Source organism: Falco biarmicus, chromosome 7, assembly GCF_023638135.1.
Source record: "Falco biarmicus isolate bFalBia1 chromosome 7, bFalBia1.pri, whole genome shotgun sequence".
Classification (NCBI taxonomy): Eukaryota; Metazoa; Chordata; class Aves; order Falconiformes; family Falconidae; genus Falco; species Falco biarmicus.
The window spans coordinates 52,858,997-52,883,315 of record NC_079294.1 but is presented as its reverse complement, the minus strand read 5'-3'; the positions used below and the strand labels follow the sequence as shown (position 1 = coordinate 52,883,315).

General features: G+C 41.4%; 1 protein-coding gene across 2 annotated transcripts in view; it reads right to left on the bottom strand.

Moving 5' to 3' along the window:
* Nucleotides 1-7,297, bottom strand: part of TRPM1 (transient receptor potential cation channel subfamily M member 1) — a 109,428-nt gene extending 102,131 nt beyond the window's left edge. The window contains exons 1-2 of one of the 2 annotated variants that reach the window (XM_056346215.1): nucleotides 7,183-7,297; nucleotides 5,057-5,174 (exon numbers count right to left, since the gene is read on the bottom strand). The gene's annotated coding sequence lies outside the window, so the exon portion shown is untranslated. The remainder of the gene's footprint in view (nucleotides 1-5,056; nucleotides 5,175-7,182) is intronic. The other variant, XM_056346216.1, reaches the window with a different exon arrangement.
* Between the last annotated feature and the right edge of the window lie 17,022 nt (nucleotides 7,298-24,319).

Here is a 24,319-nt window from a genome sequence, read left to right as displayed (position 1 = left end):
GCTAAGCAAAAAATTGTCATCATTTCAGCATTCAGTTCACCGCTTTCTACAACGCAATACTGTGGTCTCAGAGAAAGCTAGTTAAATAAATCTAGAATATTTCCATATGTACCAGCCAACTAAAATAAAGGCTGAAAGAAATACTTAGAGATACTTAGAAAGAGATACTTAGCTAACAACAGAGGATGTGGAAGGGTAGTGAAGAAAAAGAGAGAGCTGAAGAATGAAATCATAAACAAAATCAGTAATTTAAATACAAGTGAGCACTGAAGCCCACAAAGCCCCACTGATCTGGGAGCTGAAAGAATGAGCCTGTAACTCTGCAAGTACCTTATTTCTGCTTCCCACCACAACGCAACACCTACAACTGGTGACAAAAGCCCGCTCCCTGCTTGGGTAAACAAAGAAGGTCTGAGCAGCTGGAACCCTGCTCTTATTCAACATACTAAATAATGAAACAAGGCTTCCTACTGTGCTCCACCATTCCCAAGACAGAGGAAGCAACTGCTTCTTGTTGGGAGATAACTGAGTTGCTATCAGTTCTAAAAAGGAAGGACAGACTTCCATTAGATGCTTCATTAATGTTAATGTACCAGTTCTCTTATTCATAGCACTGAATTCCAATGTGAAATTCCAAATACATAGTTACTAGCACCGCATCCATTTGGTACCTTCAGTGGTAAATACCTCTTACCTCCATCATTTGGGAACTCGGTTCTCCCTCACAAGTAACGCTTTTTTTTTTTTTTTTAAGTGTCACCAGCTCCATCTGGTGGGTATCCTGCACCACATATTTTCTTGACGGGAAAATAGCACTTTCTAATACCGTTTTGGTTGTCCTTCCTTTAGAAATATAAGCATTAAAATGTCTACTATTTCATTCGGTTTACATTATATTACCATGTGGGAAAGGTCAAATATGCTGAAATATCCATCTTCATTCTCAATTAATTGTCCAGGAGAGGTTTAAAAACCTCTCTGTAAGGAAAGGAATTTAATTGGCCAGCGACCTTTCCTAAACCATAATGTACTGTTATTGTACATAACCATGTTGGCTCTGATTCTGAAAACTGCTTTTCAAATGAGAAAAATAAATAAAATACATACATAAAATAAATTTTGACCAGTTAGTAATAATGGCAACTCTAACCTAGAGAAGACCTAGAAATAGGCATATGCAATACATTTTGATGCAAGAAGAACAAGGCAACATGAAGTATGAGTTAGCTGCAAGATAAAAGTAAACAGGTTCAGAAGCAAGGTGAGGAACCGAGAAGCAGATCGTCTCTTCCTGGCCCTGATTTCCTCTGGGACCATGTGCAATCACCCCATACCTTTAATAATTTGGTTTCTTTATGTGAACAAAAGAAGCAATCATATAAACCTATGCAAAGACTCTTAATTCCCTGATATTTGTAAAATCATCTGGAGTCCTTGGACAGATTCAGGTGTGACTACTGTCCACAAAGTGCTTGAGCAAGCAATCCCTACGTCTTCACAAGAACTTTCTCAACTGTATTGACAAGGTCGCAGTTCTTCACAGTCATGAATTTAAAAAAATTATGAGATATTCAAAGTACTCTGCCAACTTTAATGAAACTTGCAAAAAAGAAAGAAAGGGAAACCTCTGCTTGAATTTTCAAGGGTGTTTATTTAAAAGAGTTGGCTACACGAACCAAACATCTAATTTCAGAGTTCACACATCAGCAGAAGTAAGAAAAATAAATGAAGAGCAACAGAAATCTAATAGTGTCAATCTGTCTTCTCTGCATTGTAACTTTAGCCTTTAAAGGTCTTTTTATTTCAGTTAAATTTACTTATCACAAATGATGCAGTCGGGAAACACAGATCCATAACCTAGCACACATCAGCGAGCAATGAATCAGCATCTCCTGTATGGTCTTGTCTAGCAGAGCTTAACACCATCTCAGTGTATTGCTGGTTCCTATTTATTCTCGTTGCTTAACTCACCGAGTCCTGTGAGATTCCAGTGGGTTTTAGCGTTATGCTGGATGTTTTCTGGTTGTAGCATTTTACCTTCTGTTGATAAGTATTTGTTAAGAAGAGAAATACGTATCAAAGTAGTGAAACCTAATTAAACTGAGGGAGATTTTAAGAAGCCAATTAGGAGAAAATGTCATTTCTCTCATCTGCCTACCAAGCACTAGATAAAAATGCAACTGTGCCTTTTGCTGACCATATGTGCATAATAAGAATAAGGCAAACCCATAACATTTGTATTGATTTCCTGGGAATTGCCAACAGGAGTTGCTGTAATGCTCATACTAGAGCAAGGCAACACCACGCACTCTCACTCACAGACTGTCAGGAGCACCTCATCCCTTTTATCTGCTGATTATAACATTAGCTCCAGTTTACGCTCAATGGTGAGATGTCCCAAGTTAATCGTAGAAACAAAAAGGTTCTGGGCAGCTACAGATTGCTACTCTAGTGGCAACAACTAGACCTAACAGCCCCCAGCCTGCCATGCCCTCTTACTGTGAGAGGCAAACGAAAGTTAGCTGTGGCAGACCAATCACCCAGGTCTCTGTCCAGAAGCAATTATACAGAGAATTCCCACCTTGACCAGCTCCTTCAGTTACAGGATCTCCATTTCTGCTAGGAACATTTATCACAGTAATACATTCCAACTGACCAACTCACGTCACACTGATCTCCACAGATAAGACGGATGACAGTGGATTTTCTTTGCTACTTCCTAAATTTCAATAAGTGACATTGATAAAGGGGTACCTAATGGGGCAAGGAATTCTCTTTTTTCCTTTTTCATCATCAATCTAACATTTTTGTAGTTGAGATCACTTAAGTTAGCCCTCTCTCTCTCCCGACTATAAAGTCTCAGAGGCATCAATAAAATCAAAAACTGCTCCAAAACACACCTACTACAGTCAAATGAGCAAAGTGAGACAATCAAAACCTACAATCCCACCTGACCTTGCGGTAATAGGATCACATCAAGATTAGTCAGTCATAGATTAAACCCACTGAAGGAAACTAATCTTTCTGCGGTCAGCTAAGACTATATGTTTACCCACTAAGCTGGGAAAAACTCAAGAGTGTAAAATGCTTATGTGCTGGAAGAGACCACCTAGGCTGCAGCTACCTGAATGTTTAGCACACTTACTGCTGCACCACTGACCTTAAGGTAACTTCAGAAAGGAAAAGCTCTTTAAACAGGTTTTTAAACTATATTGTGTGACTGATGAAAAAAATATACATTCAAGTCAGTAGAGCACTGTTATAGTAAAAGGCTCTTACAGACTCTACTAATACACATTTGGGCAGTCAACGTTTTGTCTGAGCAAAGCAGTGCAGACAGCTTCCAGAAGAAATTCTGCACATCAGCACAAAGATGCCTTGCAGGCACCGGGACAGCCTTCCTTTGGCTGGCAGAGAAATATTCCATTCAGACTGCAAGCAACAGGAAGCTCTAAGCTGTGGCAGCTCCGAGAAGGAACAGCAGAACCACTGTGTTTCTCTGCCCATGAATACAGCAGCTGGTAACTCTGCCTAACTACAAATGTAGTAGCCTACTTCTATCCTGCCGTGTCCTTTTGCACAGCAATCACCAGAAAGCCACAGTACAAAATGGGCGTTTGTTCCCTGCTAAGTACCGTCAAACTACTGCTTGCCCAATCTGTAACAGTAATGGCACTTGTCCATCTCCATCCAGGGAATAAGGTACATTTGGGGGCATCTTCTTCCTCATAGGAAGTTCCTTTCTGGTGCATACATCACACTTCTTCCCTAGAAAATTATTTTACCAGTCCACATCTTCAGGAGCTACTTCCATTCTACTGTCTTTGTCCAGGTTTCTCACAATCCTTTTGTACACTTCTTTCTCTCCTTCACCTTTATTAATTAAAATGTATTCTGGGATATCTATTTTGATTTTTCATCAAAATATCACCATTTGACTGAAAGAGGGGATCTGGGGGAATTAACACAGGAATAAAAAAATGTTTTGGCAGTGTTTCCTCACATGTCGTTAGTTTTCTACTTATGGAAACAATCACAGTCCAATGTCTCCAGATAACATGGCTAACAGTTGTACCTGAATAACCAAGAGTCTGAGCTGACACTGAAGATACTGCTTTACTGAAAGCATAGGATAAGTGGCACCAAAACCAGACTGTGCAAACCTCTGGACAGTCACCACTGCAGAAGCACCAGAACAGCAAGGTCCCTGCATGGGAGAGTAGCTGCCTGTCTCTCTGTCACCGTCATACTACTGGTGCCTAACTTACCAAGTTGGTCTATTTTGATACTCGTCTTTTAAAGAGCTCCCGGCTCAACAGAGATAAAAGTGCAAAACTTAAAATTAACATATCCACTTAGTGTTTGCAAATGTACATATGCATATATCCAGTCAATATATTCCTGCTTATTAGTCTATGCAAAGAAGCTTTCCCCGTGTCCTCAAGAAATTTCATCTTCATGTGCTACAGAACAACAGAATTGCAATGAAATTAAGCCTTCAAGAAATGAGTAGATAATGTCTTGCAACAAGTTCATAAATAATGAATAAAGTCCAAGACTAATTTGACAGAAGATAAAGAAAAATTCTTGACTACCAGAAGACATTTCAGTTCAACAAGAAGCAGTATGTTTTGTGCTGTGCAATACAACATGTTGCTTTTTTTCCTTAGCAATTTACAGATTTCTGGGCCCATTCCTGCATACATTACAGGTGTTGAATTCTCCACATAAAATTTAGTGTAGTTCAGAAACAAAAGTGGTGCATATTTTAGGACTTACATGGGAGTTAAGCATAGACTGGCTTTATGCTGGCCCTCAGCAGTAGGCTGAATTCCACCTTTAATGAATTTAATATGAACTAGGCTTTTCCAGGATCTGCAGGACTGGGCCTATTGTTAAATTAGAAAACTTGTTATATTGTTTCACTGCAATTGTGTAATTCTCAGCATACACACATTTTAATCAGAATTTTGACATTTGTTTAGTATGAAATTAGCAGATACAATAGGAATCAACCAAAAGGACAAAATAATATGATTATCACACGGTTGTATACCTGTGATGTAAATCCAGTCAAATTATTCCATTTAGCTCTTTGCATGTGCAGACATTAATCAATTCTTTGTTCTGTGTTTGTACAGTAACTAGCTCAACAGGATCCATGCCTTAGCTTTCTGGGATCATAAAAAAAAAAAAAAAAAAAAAAAAAGAAAGAAAAGAAAAAAAAAAATCAGTACCACCATGTGCTTGTTAAGGTTTTTGGTTTTAATCAAATTCACCAGGAAAGTAAGTGTATATTACCTTCTCACTATCCCCTACTCCCACAAGATTCTGTTAAAAATATTAGTATTGAAAAGAAAACACATTCAATGCAGAAATATTTTTGCATCCATTAACAGGATTATTATTCCCTAACAAGACTCAGGAAACTTAACACCAAAAGCCTATTTTTTTCAGGACACACATAGTTGTAACCATGAATGAAGAAAGTCCCAAACTGAACAAGGAAGAAACACAGTGATATGGTATCTTGAACCATTAGTATTTTTAAGATGAAAATTTGGCCTCAGCTTAATGCAAAAGGTTTAAAACTAGTTGTGATGGAAGTCTGTCTGGCTTGAAATGGGAACAAGACTGAAAGCAACCATTTGTAGCTCTGAACACATACGTATGCAATTACTTCTGATGACTGTATCTTTGGTTGACTCCATTTGCAGACACTTATCCTGACAATGTGTGACTCTTACTTCCTTAGGTTAACCCACATTTTATCCAAGATGTCCTTGCAAGATGGATCCTTGGAAGAATTATGTTTGCTCTCAACTTCTGAACTTTTCATTTCCAAACTTGTGCAGTCTGAGGAAAGCGTGAAGGCACATGCTGTTATCACTCAGATTGGTATTACTAGCAGAAAACTCTATCAAGCAAGATTTCTGCAGCAAAATTAACAAGAAGTTTCAAGTAGAAAGGCACTTTGAAGAATTTCCCATTGCCACCCTTGAAACTGGTAGGTAGGGCTGCAAAGAGAATGTCTAAGTTGTGTGTTTATGACACATGTGGTTGCATGAATACCCAGCAAAAGAGTGAGTCCTCACAAACTAAAACAGATGTAACCACGACAGACCGAGGTTTTATTGTTGCCATCAAGCTCTCTTTGGTTTGGCTGATAAATAGGGAGTTGTTACACCCATATTTGCTAGTGCTTGCTGGCTGCTGTGCACTGATTCAGTCTTGCAGAACTCTCAAGCTCTCATCTCAATAACCATGAGGTGTCGGCAGTTTCCCATCAGAGCCACTAAAGGCCCAGCTGGTCACTAAGCCCACTGCCAAGCTCCATTTCAGCAGCCACATAATCAATACAGATACAAGGAAAGCTACTGTATTGATCTAGTTTGATTTTCTGTGATGTGTTCATCTCAAAATAAGCATGACCATATTATATTCCAGTGTTGTTGGTAAAGTGAGATGAACTGCAGATTTTCAGAAATCTATCCCTTGGCTTCATGTCAAGGAGGAAGGAAGAGATAATCATGATAGTGCAACAAAAATACCAATTAGAATTAGTTAATCTCAAATCTTTGCCTTGCATCTTGCTTACAGCATCAGCCATTTTTCATTCATCTATTTCTTTTACTGTTCTGTGTATCAGCAATGTTTTCTTCTACAAGTTTAATGAGTACTAAAGAAACCTGAAGTCTGATAAAGCTTTTAACAAGTACATATCAAAAGCTATGTATGCACCTCCATATTTCTTCCTCAAGCATGTTTCAGATGGCTAAAAATTTACTTTCATTGTTCATTTTGAATATATGAAAAATAATCCCTCTCTTCTTTTAAATAGAAGAAAGATAGAGAATGTCTTTGCTTATATAACATATTCTACGTATACAAAATTGTTACTGTATTAAAATAGTTCAGATTTAAACTACTTCGGATGATTTAAAGTTCAAGTGTCAGAAGACATACTGGAGGAGATAACTACCACTTGGGAGAAAAACCCAGGCAACTCTTAAAGGCAGAATGAGCCTTTTTAGCATCCTGCTCTGCAAAAGACCTTTGACCCAAGCAAATGGCCACTTAAACAATGGTAGAAATTGTGACCGCATTTCTTCTCTCAGTTGAACCCAATCTGTTCATTTACCCTGCTGTTTTCCTTAAAATAGAAAAATGAGAAGCTCCTACCTTGTCAGACTTGAAGAAAGCACCATATCCTTGGGAATGCATGTTAAATATAGTAAGATAACATTTAGTTTAAAATCAAAGTATTCCCCATAGCCCTTAGCATGCAGAGGTTCTTTTTGCTCTGCTACAGGGTGTGCAAACGTCTACTCAAGGTATTAGAAAAGGTTAATTCCTAATTACCTCGGCTAAGCCTGCTTGCTGCTATGGTCTACTCCAGGCTTTATTCCTATTAGAGACTTATTGGCTGCCCAAGATGACAGTGCTGTGTCACAGGTAATCAAGAAAGTGACAAGGTGAAGGGCTTCTAAAAATTTACCTTTAGTAAAAAGATTGAATTATTAAGTCTGTAGCCTTTTAAGACTAAAAAACCAAGCAGATAGTTACAGTTTACTTTTCCAGTATTAGCTGATACGCAGTGAAGTCACATACCCTTTCCATTCACAAGCCAAACTGACACTCGAAGAATCAATGACAGCAGATTGGAGCAGGCTGACACTACTGCCCAGATGGCAGCAATTATAAGAAGGGGAGAAGGTCAAGACATGTCAGAAAAAAGAGTGTTTGTGTTCATTTTTCAGTTTTGGCCAATTGTCTTTTCTAACATGTAACTTAGAACCAGGCTGATTACCAAACAATAGAACAAATCCTAGGAGTGTTAAACACCTGTAACTGCCGTCTACAGTAAGAACAATGGTTTTGATTGCAGGCATGTTGCTTGACATTCTATGCTACTTTGAAAAGCAACAAATACCTCGCAACCTAGCTGTAATCTTAATGAAACTCTCATGAAACAGCTGAAAATGTTGTTATTCAGTAAGGCATTCCCCAAGGGATATGTGAGCACAGACATGGAATTTAAAGAGATTTGTGCATCACAACTTGTTTGTATTTCTGTAAGGAAAATTTTGTATTTTATGTAAATTTTGGCAACCATCTACATGAAGCATTTTTGGTTGAGGCTGACTTCTACCATTCTGGTGTCTGTTGTTTAAAAGTTGTGGCACTTACCTTCAGGTAACATTGAATAATCTGTGCTCACCTGAGCTGCATTTCATTATAGGATGTGCAGGTGGCTGCCTACCTGCCTATTCTTGGTGGCCTGTGCTAAGCATCTCCATAATACAGTATCTCATCTGGCTGAATTGATAGGCTGCCTTCTGGAAGCCACAAGAGCACAATATGACATGAGTTTCCCATTAAACTCGCCCCGGACAGAAGCGGCATGTAGAGCTTTCCACTTCATGACTAACTTCACTATTTTAACTTTGAGCTCCCACAAAATGATTTCTTGAACTGTACAGGGCTTTGCATTCCTGCTTAAATTCACACCTTAACAAGCTGTTTGGGGATCATAATGCTTCCAGCTAGTCCAAGTCTCAACAGTTCTCTGGTCTCTTCCACCCTATCCTTTCATAATAGACTGATCAGTTTCTATTTCCAGTCTCTCATACACAGTCCAGACAGATTATCTTCGATATTTAATGAGATCTTGGCCCCCGCCTGATGCTTTTGGCTAATATCTCATTAAAAATGAGAAATAATAATGAAAATATTGCAACTGGACATAATTGTATCACAGACTGCAAACAAAGAATTCTATTTAGAAGACACATACATGAACTAGTAATCCCATTTTGATTAACCTCAAATTTCTCCTTAACTTCAGTAAGTATGGTGTATAAATGTCTTCCGAAAAATTGAAAGATTACGAGAGCCCAAACAGCAAACCCTGTAATTTACAATTAACCACTTTCAGTTAGTCTGTAGCATTCAACTATCTACTTTACAAAGTTCAAACTATCAGATTGTGCAGCAACTGTATGTACTGGTATTAATCTTTAGACACTCCCCTGATACTCAAATTCCTTATGGTTCCATTACAGGATACAATGTGTGCCACAGAGAAACTGGGAATCACAAATAAACTCTTCAGAAGTATTCTTCCAGCTATTCCAAGCAGGAGTCTGTGCAACCAGGACAAAAAACAGAGGAAGGAAAGCAAATCTGTTCCCATCTTAGCCATTCTTTCCATGGCTTCTCACTTCCTCCTTTCTGGTTTTAGAACACTGAAGACCTCTCAGGTATGGAGACACCTGTGTCATAACATCAGCTAAGGCTTTTTTCAGTGGGAAGTACCACCAGGCCCATGAACCACGGTCCCCTTAATTGCTTCTTTTCCCCCAAAGGATGTCTCATGAGAATTTGGTTAAGAACAAGAACCTTCTTAAACATATTGAACACCTGCACCAGAAAAATCACATTCTTAACTGTAGGTATGTGATTACTTAAAGCAATCTTTGCAGGACAGGCTGCCAGATAAGAAGCTGCCTTGTGAGTAAAGCTTTCCTTTTCCTTTAATTTCAGAAAACAGATTAATTTAATGTGCAGGTGAGTTTCCACAGAGGTGACGATATTTGTAGGAAAAGTTCTCAAAGTCTGTCAAGTATTACTCTGTCAGTGGCCATTGAGCTCTTGTCTGAAATACACAGAACAGAACACTTCCTATAACTGAAATTACTCTGTGGTCTGTGACTTTTGAAACAATGCTTTAGTTTCCGTGACTGGGAAACCATTTAAAATTAATAGACTTGGTAATTGTCAGCCTCGAATAAACCACCTTCAAGAGTCTCATTTTCTGCACAGCAGCACATGCCAAAGTAAAAGACAACATTATACAGATCTGTATGCTGTTCTAAATGTAATTGGTTTCAGTTGTTTTGTGTGTCCTAAAGCAACTAGAAAAGTCATAATCAGTGCAACCACAAACAAAACTTTAATTATTCTTTGCATTTTAGGCGTTCTGGAGATGGATGTTCCCATCTGGTTTCTCACAGTCGCGATGACACACGCCGAGTCCTTCTGGTTTAGGCACATTTTTTTATTTTTTTTTTTTTCGCCTTCCTGTGTGCCCAGCCAAGCTGCCCTACGCCATTCACATCGCCAGGCTCCGGCAGATGGAGCTAGCAAGCCACTTGCTTGGCTTAGAGACCGAGGATGGCTAAACGGACAAGAACAGAGACTCCCATGAACAGTTCCAGCTGACAGCAACTTCTGTGCGAATCAAACAGCCCTCTGTGATTTGCTCTTTCTGAAGCAAAGTGATAAGCAGTTTCTTCTCTAGTCTCCTACTTTAAACCACTGCTCTCCTATCAGTACTTGGCTTATCCCTTCTTCACAGAAGCGTGGAAGACAAAAGCAGACATGGAAAAGGCAAGGTGGATCTGTTCTTCAGTCATCTTTTCTTCTCATGGTCAAAGTCACAGTTTACCATGGATATGAATTCCCTGCTTAAGCAATTACCAGTCCCAGATGTTATTAAACTGCAAATAACATGGATCTATCTTCACCTAAAAGGAAGGTGAAGTGACACATTTCATTTAGATGCAGCTGGCAGAAACTCAAAAAGAAAATTAAATAGGTCAGAACACATCTTTCTGGCACAGCAGAACAAGACTCAAGAAGGACATGAAGATTATGAAAGAGAGAAGAGGATTAATAAACTGAGTTTGCAGAGGATCCTAATCTTTCTATTGTAGAACGAGACAGAGCTTCCAACAACGAAGAAGTAGTATGTTCTCTGGAAGTTCTTGTTCCTTGGCTGCAACCTCAGCTACAGTAATCATTTTCTTAGGATGCTGTCTAACAGTGCAGTATGTCCCAAGGCAATAGCAATATCCAATCTGCTCTTCCACAGAGCCTTTATAAAAGAGTATAAACTGAAAAAAATTCCTGCTGGAACACTGGAATTCAAAATGAGTCTCTGAAAATAGGAGCTACCAGCATTTAAAAATATTATTTCCCTCTACCTAAATAAAGCTGAGACTGTGTGATAGGTTCAATCAGAGAACATGACCCAAAAAGATGCATTTACATCTCCCTATACAGAACTGACCATAGCCCTGTTCTTCACACTCTTTAATCTTACTCCCCTCTGATCCATGCAACTAGAGAGTAACTGCCGAAGCGCAATTATACCAGCAAAGGCTGGAATGTCCAGCGCAAGAATATGTGGCCAACAGACTACACAATACTTACCTCAGTAACTACTATGGCTACATACAGATAGAGGCAGATTCTGACACATAAGTTTATTTTTCACAGAAGCAGACAGTGAAAGAGATTCCTTATTTTTTTCAATTTAATTTTCAGGTAATTTAATGTGTTGAGAATTTTATTTTTAATACAATCAAAATTTTATCAGCTGGGGAGGGAAATGCCAAAATGAGAGTAATGTAATGATGATAAGTTGCGACAGGTTGTGCATACCAATCTATTTGAACTGTACGCTGTTAGGCTGTCAGCAATGTAAGAGTAATTGATGTAGCAAAATCTAGACAATAATAAATGAAGAAAGAGGATAAATATTATTAAGAACAAGGTACTGTTACAACAAAACTACATTTTACAGGACCAAACCAAGAATTCTGGCTAAGAACCCATTGCCCTTCTAAGAGGCTTTGAGACAAAGACAACTGCTGAAGCCAGAAAGCCAGAATAATAACATTAGCAGTATCTTGTTAGAAAATCAGACTTGCAGCTGGTAATAAGAGACTCTAAGAACTATTATTACATTAACTTCTAGAAAATACATAAGGAGATTTATAGCTACCATAAAAGGTGATTGCTTCACTGCTATCGTAAGCAGTATTAAACCCAGGCATTAAATCATGTTGAACTAGAACTAACCTGAGAAATTTGAGATTTTGACTGAGGCTCTGCTTTTAACCAGCTCAATTAATTAAAAAGAAAGAAAAAATGAATGAAAGAGCGAGCAAGGGGGGCAGGGGAGAGAGATATTAATGTTCTTGTTTTGGTAAGTGTTCACGGATTCACATATTCAGAGAATTCCCAGCCTCTGCTCAGGATGCTGGACAAAAGGTAATTAAATAGGTTAAGACTCCCAGGCCCTCTGACTTCTCCCAGAGCCTTTACCAGTTCCCAGTAAGGCATTCTGAATGTTCCAGCTCCCACCCTGGCCCATTAATCTCCCCCCAACTATTCCTCCTCCTTACCAGAAGGGAAGCAGGTGCTTCACTGCATTTGGATGCAGACTGAGCAGGAATCAGGCAACTCCTAAGGGAAAGACATTTCTGTGAGCAAATCTTACTGACACAACCACATGATCTTATTTCTGAAAACCAGGTCTGAAAACCAGCTTTACTGCTCAGTGCTTTTGCTCTTAAGTTTACATAGGGAAGAAAACTTTTTAAGTCACTGTCTTCCTCATCTGCAGGGGCAGTTTGGCTTCTATCTGCTGTAAACAGACGCTCCTGTGGTCTGCACAGGTTCTTGGTGTTCCAAGCAGAAGGCAGTCAGAGCACACAGCGTTCGTAACACCTCCACTGTGGCCCATGTTACAGTACAGTCTGGCAAACGCGCTGGCAGAGAGCCACCACCTTTTCTAAAAGGGTCCAAGGAACAATCAGACAAAGGAAAATACATGCTTTCCTTCTGGATAGGGTCTTCCTAAGGGACACCTTCCACTTGCCTATCCTTTTATGCTACCAACATGGTACAGAGGGACATGTATCAAAGGAGAGCTGATGTCACAGGCATTTTCAACTACATGTCTTTGCTGGAAATGGGGCAGGGTGAGGATTCTGAGATGTCTTTAAGGATTTGGGGGGCTCAGGCAATGACTGAGGCATTTTTCATAAGCTTAGAGAGTCATTTTGCATCACTGAATTTGAATGGTGTCAGTGGGGCCCCTACTGCAATGAGGCAGCTAGGCCATCTAAAATGGCTGATGCAAGAAACAGGGACACAGTCAACTCATTGTTTCTTCCTTTTCCTCCCTGGAGGTTCCCTCCCAGACACCCTGTGTGGCACTGCTGGAGGGCGGCTTTCCCTCCCATCCTGGGCACGGTGCAGTGATGAAGGTAAATCATATATGGGATCTATGTGGACTTGACAGTGTTAGGTTTGCAGTTGGACTCAATCTTAAAGGTTTTTTCCAACCTGAACAATTCTGTGATGCAATGCTTGCCCTCATTCCCTCTAGTGCACAGCCCATGGATGAGCTCAACAGTAGTAGTATAAAGTAGAGAGGAAAATATAGCTCTACCTCCTACACATTAATTAGCTTTCATGCAACGCATCTTTTTGGACATCTCTAGAAGTCTTAATCTATGTCAGGAACTAATTAGTCATGAGGAAAGATTCTCACCCATACCTTAGCACATTTACCCAAGGAAAAGAGGCCTGAGAAGCCTGAAGTCAGGTAGAGCACAATATGCTGGCAGCTTCTGAGGAGCCCAGTGACAGTTCAGGTACAAGAGGTCTGCCACAGGACAGGACCACAGGGCACAATGCTGCCAACTGATGTCAGACATGAGATACTGTCTACATACCGTAAACCTAGCTGCTGAAGCTGTCTAGAATCATAAGAGTGGAAAAGTAATTTCAATCATCTTCCCCCTTGCTAGGTTGTGGGTCTTGAACTCTGCTTCTTACAGCTGTACCACAGTATGGGCCAAAACTGACATTCTAAAAAAAACCAAAAACCAAAACCAACCACAACCAAAAAAAGACTATCAATTAATAGGCAAGCCGATTCTTTTTTTTTTTTTTTTAAAAAAAAAAAAAAAAAAAGAAGAAGAAAAAAAGAGGGAGAAAGAAAATATTGGCAGTTGGATTCCCAAGCTGACACATTTTTCAGCAGTGCTAAACAGAAGCTATTGCAATAAAAAGTTTTACTGCAACTATTACTGGAATTACTGAAATTAGAACAAGAGGGAAAAAAAGCATCCTTATTTGAAGTGGTTAGTCTCATTGTTTTGTGATTTCTGCTGCACAACTAGCTAACTGATGATTTTAGCCTTTTAGCTGTGGCTTAAAGAGGGCATTATGAATGCTGGCAGGCCCACTTACATAGAGGAAACAGACTTCTGCACCTTTTTGTATATAGCTTGTAATCCAGAAATGAACAGATGACTGTGTGCAAAGTCTGGTTCTCCTGATCTCACGCTGATGTCAGCTCCAAAACCAACATTTCCTTCACTCAAATTCCTGAAACACTGGCCTACTTTCCGTATTTGTATTCAGGACCCCCCCCCCCCCCAAAACGAATAAACATAGGAATACTGTACAGCAGGTGTTGTGCAGATCATGATCTCTGTTCCTACTGGGATAGGTGGGGTTTTGTACTTTAATTGTGCTGTTAAGAAGTTTACATGAGTCACTGCCTCTCCTCTTTCCTGCCTTTCTAACCGCCTTGTACTATACCAACAGGCGTGTGTGTGAGGGGACCGTGGGTGTGTAAAAAGAAACTTGAAGAGTCCCCACAGAGATACCAGTGCGGCTGGTAATGTTTCTAATCTTGATTCAGAATGACAATACATAAGAAGTTGCATTGCTAGCAACAATGGTAAGAAGGAAAATAGAAAATCCTAACGAATCCTAGAGAATCCAAATTCAGAACTAAACAAAAGTACCCCAGCTAATCTTTTCTCAGTGAGGGCACTCCCAACAGTTATTCGATAGCCAAGGAAGAAAAAATAATATGCCAAAATTATTTTTTTCAAATTAATCTCTTGGGAGGGGGAAGCAGGAAGGGAACGTAAGTTGTCTTTGTGGAATGTTGTTAGATGAGAATTAAAATTCCAGTCTTTACTGAGGCCTCTGCAGGAATGTGCAAAATACTGGGTACATTCCCCTCATGCACATACACATTTTGTGTTTTATTTTTCCATGGCATGCTGCTTAAAGGCTCACAGCTGCATTCTTACTTGGTTTCTCAGTAATCTTGGTACATAAACACAGTGACACCCAAAGCTGCACTTCTCAGCCCTGGTGCCTTAGCTGAAATAGAAGCCATTTCACCCAGGAGTGAGATACATCTGAAGGTCCATGCTGGGACTAGGATGAAACTGCTACATAGGACCAGCCTGAGGTATAGTTTGCTCCCTCCACCAAAAGCTTCTCAAACATGCTACCAAAGAAGGCTTAGCAAAACTTCAGTGGTCAGCAGTGGGACAGCTGAGGCCCAGCAAAGCTCTAATTTAATTTCCAAATGGTTAGCATCTGTCTTATGCTGTAAACCGCCACTGTTAATCTTCATCATCTATCCTACTGTTTGCAGTTGTTACCCAAACTTTCACAAACAACAGAATATTCTTCCCAGGGATAGGAGAGGGGAAATTTTTCTTCCCATGGTAGTTGGCCAGAAAACATAGTCTGAACACCACACACAAGGAAACCTGTAGAGGGGGAAAACACATCCCTTCACAACAGGACTGTTCCACAATTTCTAACAGAATGATATAAACATTTTTCCTAATATCTAACAAACAAACTATACAGGCCACTTATTGTAGGCAACTATTCAATAAATTCCAAAATAACACTGTATGACAATAAAGTCAGATGCCAATTACTAACTCTTTTCACAGTCCAATCCCACTGAAGTCAAAGGCAAACTTCCAAGACAAGTATAAATGGAGACTTGGAGCTGGATTTGTTAAAGTATTCTTTCAATAGATGCCTTACGATGCAGACAATACTTTAAAAGGTGTCATTGTATACCTTAATCCCACTTGTTTGCTGAAGATAAGTGAGAGTTTCAACTCTGAAAATCCCACTAAATATAATCTGAATTTCTAGGAGCTTAAATAGCTTTGAAAAAATGCGTTCATGCATGAAATTCACCCTGTGTTGGGGCCAGAAGAGGATTTTACCCTCCATTGGGAGCAAAGGTATACTGAGGTCTCCAGCCGTAACAAGCAGGGAACCTCCTGCTGATCACACTCTTTAAGGCTGCACATGCCATGTTACAAATTAGTGTTAAAACTCAGACGCTAGAATTGTAACTTCCATATGCAAGAGGAACACAACAGGGTACAGCGCCCACGCTGTACGTAACCAACAGCAGGTCCTCACAGACTGTCAAAAACTATGTTCCTGGAAGCCCCGCAGTGCCAAAACAGATCCCCCTTGTATGGGAACTTTCCACAGACTACGAGTACTGTCCAGTGAGCAAGGGCTGGCAACAGAGTCCTGCCCTGGTGCCTTATCACTGATTAGAATGAGTTGTTAGTTACTAACTGCAGTTTCTGTTGGACTCACTAAGGGCAATTAGGCCAACAGTCAGTTTAAATTTTAACTCGTAGATACATAACCTTGCTTTTCTAAGAGCAGTTCAAGTACACCTCAAATTCCATAAGAAAAGCTCTATTTTGCATGGCAGAAGAGGTTCCTAGCTCTTGCAGCACTGAGCATATTCAAGCAAGCACTGTGCTCCAGATGACTACCACCAACTAACATCTAAATCAATCAATTCCATGAGCACAGACAGTAATTAAGTCAGTTTTCTATGGACTGGTATCTTATGGCCTCACTGCTGCACAATAATACACAAGCTCATGATACAGTCTCCCTCGCATACAATTATTTGGTCTCTTCCATCCTATTAACCTATTTAGACTAATTTAGGACACTGCTTTGCTGTTAAAGCTAGCCAAAATTAGCCAGGGGAATCCACAGGAGTCAGACAAACAGTAAGGTTGCATTAGGTCTCCCTGAGTTAGGAACCTAGGCTAAAAATAAGCTATCCTCTGCACAACTATTTTTAAACTGCTGTACTGTCAGGGAAGATCAGGAAGAGAAAATTCTTAAAATTCTGAGCATGTCTGCTCTTACACTCTGAACACAGAAATCAGAGTAAATTCTTTTCTGAAGGCCAGACTCCAGTCAGCCTAGGAAAATACAGGATTCTCCGTATCTAATACTGCCTAGTGCCAACAGAACATTGACTGAGTCACTTCCAGAGAACAGTCCCCAGGCCTACATTCCCAAACATGAACAGGCCTACCCATTTATTTGGAAAGTTAATTATTTAACAGTTCTGACCTCAGTTACCGAGGCAGCCTGTGTTTCCTCAACACAGCACAAAGAGAAGCAACTTGCTTAATTGGAAAACACAGTGGAATGATGAGTCTTTTGTGTTCACAAAATTCACCCAGGTTCTGTTTGGCTGTGTTTCCATCCAGACCTTAAACCCACCCCAAAATAACAAACACCACCGTCAGGAAGAAGCTAGGCTTTAAGTGTCAAAAATAACTTGTAATCAGCTGTCTGAGACATGCCCAATTACATAGTCAGTACTGCTACAAAATTATTTCAGACCTGGGTAAAATCCTTTTACTTCTCCATCATGATTTCCTTGTTAAATGAGGCAACAGCATACACCTTTTTTCCCTGCAATGTACTTTTCAAAGATTAATTGTTATCTGTAGAATTTTGAACATCCAAGTGGCCAGCGGGAACTAAACATTATTATATCTTCAAGACCAGAAAACTGACCATATTTGACAGGTAATTTGAAGTGCATGTGGGCAGATATTTTGTAGCCCACACATTCACTGTCATCATTTATTTTTCTTAAGGGTCTCAACAAAACTGCTTACATTTTTCTTGAACAAATATGATATTTAAAAAGCCATTTATTTAATGACTTCATGAGAACCTTAAACTATTAAAGCTCACCCTTGGAAAATCCTTTTTGTCACAACTTGCAAGCCTGATTCTTCACTATCTCATTACATGGTTACTTGCTCATTACCACTGAAAACAGCAGAAGCCTTTTCAGTTACTTTAGATCAGACCCTTGCAACGATATAACAACTCCGTTTAAAAAAGCAACATTAGTCCCAGTTTTCACGAGCAAAATTGAAGGAAGACTTACAGACTACAAACAGACCTAAATTAAGAATGGAAATTTTGCCTAACACAAAAGGAAGCTTTAACTAAACTCACAGCCATACCTATTATGTTTTACAGCTGCATTGTTCAATCCACTGATGAATGCCAGGCACATCTGTTTTGATCTTTTTTTTTAAAGCCAACATAATTGATAAGCTTACACATGTTATTACTCTCTCACTAATATTTAAATGAACGCAACACACTTTACTTAATTGCAACAATAGAGAATCCACAAATGAAATAGCACACTTCTGGTTAAGGCAAGGTTATATGGGTGCAAAACCACTTGTTCACAAAACTGTCCAAATCTAATTACCATCTCAGAACACACAGCTAGGATAAGCCCCAAAGAAGAATATGCTGCAAATAGTAAGCAAAAGCCAAGGGAAAACTGAAGAATTGTCATTTTTAGTAGCCTGCATGGTATGATTTTCAGGTAGGCTAAGTGAAAGATACCAGTTACTGTTCTGAAACCAAAGGTAGAACGCGGGTATGCAGAGCTGAAGTCCAGCAGATCCATCAGGCCTGCATTCTTATTATCACATGAAGCTGAACTAAGCAGCTAAGCTCTTTTTGCACTCAGAAATGTAATTTTGTATTTCAGCTTTACAACAGACCATAAACTCCAGACCAAAATTCTCCGTGCTTCAAAAACTTCAGCAGATAAATTCCCTCTGGCAACATACCGAGATGACTAGTCTCAGTACAGTGGCTGATACTGCATAGCAAAATAAAGGTCTGTGGATATGTAGCCCTCAGTTTCTTTGGCTCAGCTGTGTTCAATTTGTCAACTATTGAAAGACCAGATGACACTCCAGAACATGCATACACAAACAAGGCTCCCCTTGAATGACTTCCTCATTTTGTCTGTTCATTTAAGAACACATGGGGCACTCAGCCCTCTCATCATTTTCAAACAATGTTGATCTTTTTTATCTAGTCTCAGAACTATGTGACTTCTTTTGTGTGTATGGTTCTAGAGACCTGTGTTTATCAAAACAAATCCTGTCACGATATACCATTTGTCTATTATTTTTTTAACATGTTGTGACAGAAGCCCATGTTGCAGTGCAGTGGGAATTTACTAGCAGACACTTTTGAAGAGTAACATGGTGCCACAGTCTCAAGAGGTTCATAAAGTATTTGCAGAGCAAATCACCTCTCCAAAGAGCAAAGGGCAAAAGCATTACTAATGCACACTTGGGACTCCTGTTCTAATGCTGTCGTTTAAAGTGCTGAGGGCGGTCCTGCACTTAAGAGATTACTTTTGCTCTCTTCACCCCAAACATCCTCTGCTACTGGCCAATTTTTTATATATTAAAGGAGCTGGTAGCAAAGGGTTTGGGTATGAACACAGCATTTGTCCTGAAAAGTGAGCAAATCCCCAACACCCAAGAAAGCTATAAAATGAATGCCTCAAAAGACACTCCCAACTCAAACACAGTGACTCACGCTCATTTGCTGTTAACACAGCTTTGCTAACTGAGGCATTAAAGCAACTGGCCTTATTTTCAATGTATGTGTACGTCACACTCGGGCAGTCGCAGATCGGAGAGATATCACTAGTGCCAGAAGCGCCTGGGTGGCAGAGTGCAGTTGTGCTCCAGGGTAAAGGAGGAGTGAAGCTGTTTTACATAGCAGAAACAACCTGCTGCTCCTTAGATGAAGTCTGTAGGAGAGGTACAAAATTGAAATTCTGTACTAATGAGACAGGGCATTGCTTAACAGATTCATCCTTTGTTAAAAAAGACTGACTATATGTAAATAACTTGAGGGAGGGGGAATTGTTGCCACACTCCAGCACACTTGGACTGAAATACAGAATGTCATTTTTTAATAACAGGAGTATTTCTCATTGTATTGAAATAAAAAGCATATACAAATTCATGATCCAAGGTGCAGGCTAACTACTAAAGTAATATTTGTAATATGCAGTAACATGCTGCAGTGTGTCTGAAGGAAGTAAAGGAAAGTAGGAGATACGCATTCCCTTCCTCCGCAGTGTCTTTTTCTGGCTAGGTTCACCCAGGGTACCGAGGCAGATGGCTCTAATCCAGTACGGCAATTCCTATTTCTCATGCCACACAGCCTCTTTTTCTCTTTATTACAGGGGATATACAAATACATTACGCTGTTTTACAGCCTCTACAGTGAGACAAAGGCTCTTCACTGCTTTTACAAAGTACGGTTTGTGTGTAGTACATGATACCCCTCAGTGGAAGGGAAGTGTTCCATTCCTTTCTCCCCAGATCAAAGCGTGGGTGGACTGCTGAGAGAACACACGTTGGCGGTTTTCTTGCATGTTTCTCATTTACCAGAACGGAGTGAAAAATCTTGCCGCCGCAGTTAGAGCAGGTGGAGCCCTCGGTGCCCATCCCCAAACCCGCGGGCGGTGAGACGGGGGAAGGCAGACGCCGCTCCCCCCCAGCGGAGCAGGGGCAGGACAGAACCCCCACTGCCTGCAGGGCCGAACAGCAGGGCTCCCTCGGCGCTGCGGCGGAGCGGGGCCGGGCTCCCCCCGCCCGCGGGCAGGGCTGCCCCTGACGGCTGCCCCAGGCCGGCCGGCCCGGCCCCTCCGCCCGCGGCCTCGGCCCGGCTGCGGGGAGTCGCCCGCACCCAGGGACAGGGACAGGGGCCACAGGCGCGCGTGCCCGGGCGCGGCAGGCGGCAGCTGCGCGCGCAGCGCCCCTCGCGTGCCAGGGGGCCCCGCCCCCGGGCCGCTATTAATAGCGCGGTGGCGGCGGGCGCGGCGCGCGCGGGGCACCCGAGGACAGCAGCGGTGGCCGCTTAAACGGGCAACGCCGCGCTCGCCGCACCGGGGCCCCTCACCGCATCTGCCCCGGCCCGCCGGGGCCCGCCGGTTCCCGCCAGCCGCTGCTGCCCGAGTGCCGTTCGGGCGGCGCCCCCCGGCCGCGGGCCCCGCCCGTTGCGGCGGTGGGGTCCGCCTCGGCCCGGGGAGGCCGGCTCCGGCTGTGTCGGGGCCTCCCTGGCTCGGCGGCTGGCGGGGTCCGCTCCCCTCCCCCGGCTGCTGGGCTGCCCGGTGCTCCTCGTCGGGCCCCCGTGTGCCAACTGCCTTAACGTTACAAAAACTCGAGGCAAGCACTGAGCTGGGTAAAGACGGATGCACTGGAAGCGGGTATTAAAAGCCCCCACACTGCACACACTCTTCATTTCCAGCAGCAAGAAATGTAAAAAGGAAGGTGTCTGAAGACCAAGCACCGAAAGTTGCTGTGGTTTGACCTTTTCTATACCTGTACTTCTGCAAAACCCTGCCCACACTCGGGCCGACTGAGGTGTGTGCCTCACTGCAAGCAGTGTTCTATCGGCAGCGGAAATTTCCACTTGCCTGGGTGTTGATTTTGTCAGGAGGAAAATGGCTAAGAGCAGCGCTTGCCCCTCTCTCGTGTGATCCTCACTATAACTTGGAAAGCTGGAATAACCCAAACAAACACCTTCAAAGCCACAAGTAAGTGTTCAAGCCTCTTCGTTTCTGCCAAGACCAGAAGGACGTTACCCAGTATTTCCCGACTGCAAAACACAGGCTTTAACTAAGGGAAAACCTTACCAGCTGCTACTTGCACAACAGCAAGGAGCCAGGATCCCATACACCTTTGAATTTGCAGTTCAGCATGAATTTCACCAGAGGGTCACTTAAGAGGAGGAACCCACGTTCTGTGAAAAGGGCTACAGAGTTACACTTAGCTATGCACCTAGCTTACCAGGAGCCTACGCTGCCCGTTTCTACCTCTCCCTCACTCTCAACAAGCCACAAAAAGCTTCGTACGCTATATCCTTTTTTTAGGGCTTAAGCAGACATTACTGGCTTTGCCCTCAGTCTAACTAAATCAAGTCAGCCTTGAACTTTGCTAGATGACTAAATTTGTAACATAATCAGCAACATTTATGTTTCCGTAAGTCCTCACTTGGTGGCCTGGACACAGCATTTTGACATGAGCTGCTGACTACTACCCTTCTTCCTACTTCCTCTAGCCCGATCCTGTGTGGAAGCAGCCAAAATAAGAACAGGAAGAACTCCACGTGCCCACTAGCGGGAAATCTTGCTCTTGCATCAGGAGTGCCTAGCTATCTTATACCTAGCAGGATTATCATTAATTTTTTGAGAAATTAACTTAATCATAACAGCAATAAAACCTCCTGCCTTCTCACATCAAATATCCTAATTTGTCTATATTAATTATGCTACCTTTTGCTCCATTTTCTTGCTGACAGTATCACAATGCTTCTCACAGAGTGAAATCTTTTTTGACCCAGCTGAAGGGAGTAGACCCAATTCTACATCAACAGCCCTTTTTCTCTGTCTGCACCTTTTTGGCCACCCAGAGGTATATATCATCACTTTTTATGGGTTTGGGATTATTTCACACATTGAAATGTATTATGCAGGAAGACAAGAAATGTTCATGTATACATTTAAGTCATAATAACCTTTGTGGTTTTATGTTTTGTTGTATGACCTCACCATGCAATTATCATAACTATACACACAGATACACAAGTCTACAACTACTACTGTAATTACTGCTATCTCCACAGGCTTTTAAGTGTTCAGCTCACTAGCTATACTGCATGGTGGCACAATCACATGAGATTTACCAATACCATGAATTTTTTGGTTTAGTTTTATTATTTTACCATAATTGGACTAAAAGTCACTGTTCTGGCACATTCCTCACTGGATATTGCCTTTCCCAGCATCTAATATATTGTAGCCTGTTTCCACTACGTCCGTGAATGCTGTCTTCCCTGTCCTAGTGGACTTTACACACTAAATACCCCTTTCTACAGATCAAGCTCTTTACTCAACAAGAGCTCAAGCACACTTTGGAGTTACAGAAGCAAACATCATGTGCTATCCTGTACCTGCCTCCCCCCACCCCACCCCAGCCCCTTGCCAGAATACACTGATGGCAGACAATGTATTTTGGTAAGCCTGTTTACCGCAGGTGATTTTCTGACGCGTTATGAAACACCTAGTCAAGCAGACCTGGAACGAATAGCCTTGATTTTCTGGTTTTCTGTGCCTTATAACTATACATACACCTGAGCTGGAACTCTCTATTTCCAGTTTTTGAATGAATGTGTACCTTTTCACTGACACGGAGTGAAACCCCAAGGGGCCAGGGCAGTGGAAATACAGGAGGTAGTCTATAAAAGCCTCTACAAACAAAAAGAGAGTTATTGGGGTCTGTTTGGAGCCATACACATTTAATTTGAAAGTATCCCAAACTGTTGTTTTTCTTGTAAAAAGCGGCTTGTTCTGGCCCACATTCTTTAAGAGGTCTTTGCCAAGTTATGAACAATGCTTCATCAAAACATAGTATTGTGCAAAGCACGTAAACATATGCCATAAAGGTTATACTGTTATTCTTTCCAGCCACAGATCACCCTTGTTTTCATAAAGATGTTTCAAGAGGAACATCTAATTCAATTAACAGGATGCTTTCATTTTTTAAATTATGTACATACTTTTCAGATGTATCACCAAAATCTAATCTCCAGCATGCATGCTGAAAATGCATGCACCAATGTTCACAGTATAAAAAGTTACACGCAGATGAATCATGCATTCATGGTGAACAAAAACAGTGAACAGACAGACTACCGAGACAGGAAGTCTAAAGCAAGTCAAAAGCCAAAACAAGTTACTTACCCCAAACAAATTCAGAGATAAACTAACCTCCCTACTTTGGGATAACATGATATGATGATTAGTAAACTTACTTAGTCATGTGCGTGTGAACAGGTAACGGTAACAGAAAAAGAGAGGAAAAGTCCTTAAAAGGGAAGGAAAACAAAAGAGAAAAGGACTAAATTCTGTATGAAATGGAGTGGAATCGAAGGAGGATTGGGACAGTACTGAGACAGGTGAGACCAGAGCCTGTCCTTTTACATGGCTGCTGATTACCAGTTGCCACCACTAGACCTCTCAGATGTCTGGGTCTGATGTGAACTGTTCAAATTACAGTGCTACCTGGACCATTACAAGGCTGTGTACAAGGAAGCTGTGTCAGTCTTGATGCTGAACAGTGGGGAGGATTCATTCTTTACGTGGAGGTTTATACGTACTCCACTTGTTGTTGCCCCATTCAGAAATAGGTGGTTGTGCCTAGCATCACCACATTTGTCATCCTAGCCAAGCCTCAGGAAGGCAGAGGTACTGTCTGCATCTCTGGGTATGGTCCAGATCAGAACTCAGCTGTGGTCTGGGATACTCTGGGAGGTAACATACATGCATTTGGCTTTAAGATTCAGACAAGTCTGGCAAACCACATACTTTTGGAAACAGCTGCTCCTCCTGTCAGCAACAGCAGTTAGCCTGTACGGAGCAAGGGGTGCACCTAGGCCCATACCACCTTCTGGGTAACTAAGCCTTAAGCACCCTCCTCCCTGGCCTATACAGATGGCATTCTTGGCT